Source organism: Gavialis gangeticus, unplaced genomic scaffold, assembly GCF_001723915.1.
Source record: "Gavialis gangeticus isolate Ggan-Ray unplaced genomic scaffold, GavGan_comp1, whole genome shotgun sequence".
Taxonomy (NCBI): domain Eukaryota; kingdom Metazoa; phylum Chordata; order Crocodylia; family Gavialidae; genus Gavialis; species Gavialis gangeticus.
In genome coordinates, this window is record NW_017729024.1 from 22,672,909 (window position 1) to 22,675,178 (window position 2,270).

At 39.8% G+C, this 2,270-nt stretch overlaps 1 protein-coding gene and 1 long non-coding RNA gene across 3 annotated transcripts in view; one reads left to right on the plus strand and one right to left on the minus strand.

The window, feature by feature from the left end:
* The window catches only part of MSH3 (mutS homolog 3), a 298,610-nt gene that overhangs the window by 31,249 nt on the left and 265,091 nt on the right, over positions 1–2,270 (minus strand). The gene's annotated exons all lie outside the window — the stretch shown is intronic.
* Positions 1–2,270, plus strand: part of LOC109297280 — a 20,542-nt gene that overhangs the window by 560 nt on the left and 17,712 nt on the right. The gene's annotated exons all lie outside the window — the stretch shown is intronic.

Genomic DNA, 2,270 nt, shown 5'->3' on the forward strand with positions numbered 1-2,270 from the left:
CTAGATGCGGCAGCTTGCACTTGTCTGCGTTGAATTCTGTTCTATTCTCATCTGCCCACCCTGTACCCTGGCTAGATGTAGCTGGATTCTGTTCCTCCCCTCCAGTGTGCCCACTTCTCCCCATATCTTTGTGTCATCAGCGAATTTGGACAGTCACCTCCATGCCCACCTCCAAGTCTCTGATAAAGATGTTGAACAGCACAGGCCTGAGACAAAAAGACTTATATTGCTGTCAAAATGATAATATTCAAAGGTTTCCTGGAATCTTCAAATATAAAAAAAATGATTTGCTGGAAGTTCTCTAAATATTTTATGCATTCATCATTTTTTCAGAAAGTTGACAAAAATGTCAGCAGTGACAGAGACAAAAAGACATAATTCTAATAGGCAGTTAGAAGAACATTTCTGGGAACAATGCTTTTTTTGTACATATGCGTAAGTTGCCCAATATATTCTTCACTGTTTAAAATTTTCAGCAGTTATAGAAGGGTTGGGCTTATCTAACATCTCCCCCAACTATACGGTTGGTCCAATAAAATATATCCCCCCAAAACCTTGCTCGACAGTATTTATGATTCTCCCTCCCCACATACCTTTAGAAAGCCCCTCAAGTATTACTTGGGTAGAAAAAATAATTTGGGGTTCCCCCCAAATCCTGGACAGCAACTCAATGAGAAAGATCCACTTTGCTTGGATTCTATGACAGAATAATCTATAAAAGGTAATAACTGCATTGGTGGATTACTTTTTAACTGCCTTGTGGGTTTTTCACATCTACTTTGAAATTAACAAAAATTAAACACTGTCTTTGTGATTTTCCTCTGTGCAATGCTCTTAGAACTGAGCAATGTTTTCACTGCAGTTCCATCTGCTGAATACAGAGGTATCAATTTGCATGTAATGTATACACAAAAGCTAGAATGCAAAGCAAAGGACATCTTACATTAATCTGGAGTTTTGGAGTCATGCCATTACCTGATTCTTTTTTTTTTTAAAATGACTGAACATAGAACACCATATAAATTGTGTTGATAATTATGAAAAAGAATCGATTAAAACACAACTGTTTTGCTATTGTAATGTGTGGTTTTGGTGTCTGAATGCTATTGCTGAAGAAATGACAGTGGTGAGAAAAAATACTGCTTAGCTACAAAATCTTATTCTACTGAGCAAAAAAATGTAATTGTTGTGGTTGATATAGTCCTATGACCCCATGTTTTTGGTATTAGTGTTCATTATTACTTGTATTATTCATATCCCAGAAGTGTGCTTAAAATGAAAATTGAGTTTGTGTTGAAAGTTGAAACAAGAGATATAATTTCAAACTGGATGAACTACGAGAAACCTGCCCATTCTGGTTTCCACATGCCAACCAACACCACCACTCTGGGAAAGTTGATATGGGAAAAAGAAAGACCCTTATTTCAAAACACTTACGTGTTTAACTTATTGCTGCGTGCAGTGCCCACTCATTTTAATGAGACAAGGTAAAGCACATATACAAGATTGTACAATCAGGGCAAAGGGGATTTAAAAAACAAAAATACTTACTAGTACCTAAAGCTCTGAGATGTATTGACCATATTCACATTTTGACTCATTGGCATCTCATACTCCAGAGCTCCCACTGGAGACTTTCTGCCCTTTCAGTACCTGTAGAAGGCTCTCCTGCCCTTCCTTTGTTTGCATATTTAAGGGACAAAAGAGGTGTGTACCTCCTACTCCTCAATTGTCTCTCAACTAGAGTCCTATAAGGAATGATGGCAGGATTCTAATGTCTATGTGGACCAAGCTGGGGGGAGTAGTAGATATGCTGGAGGGTAGGGCTAGGATTCAGAATGATCTACACAAACTGGAGGATTTGTCCAAAAAGGAATCTCATGAGGTTCAACAAGGACATGTACAGCACTTAGAACAATCCCACGCACCAGTACAGACTAGGAGATGACTGGCTGGGCAGCGGCTCTGCAGAAAAGAACCTAGGGGTTACAGTGGACAATAAGCTGAATATGAGCCAGCAGTGTGCCCTTGCTGCCAAGAAGGCTAACAGCATCCTGGTCTGCATTGGTAGGTGCGATGCCAGTAGGGTCAAGGGAAGTGATTATTCCTCTCTATTCATCACTGGTGAGGCCACATCTGGAGTACTGTGTTCATTTTTGAGCCCCCCACTACAGAAAGGATGTGGACAAATTGAAGAAAGTCCAGCAGAAGGCAACATAATGGTGAGGGGGCTAAGGGACATGACTTATGAGGAAAGACTGAAGGAACTT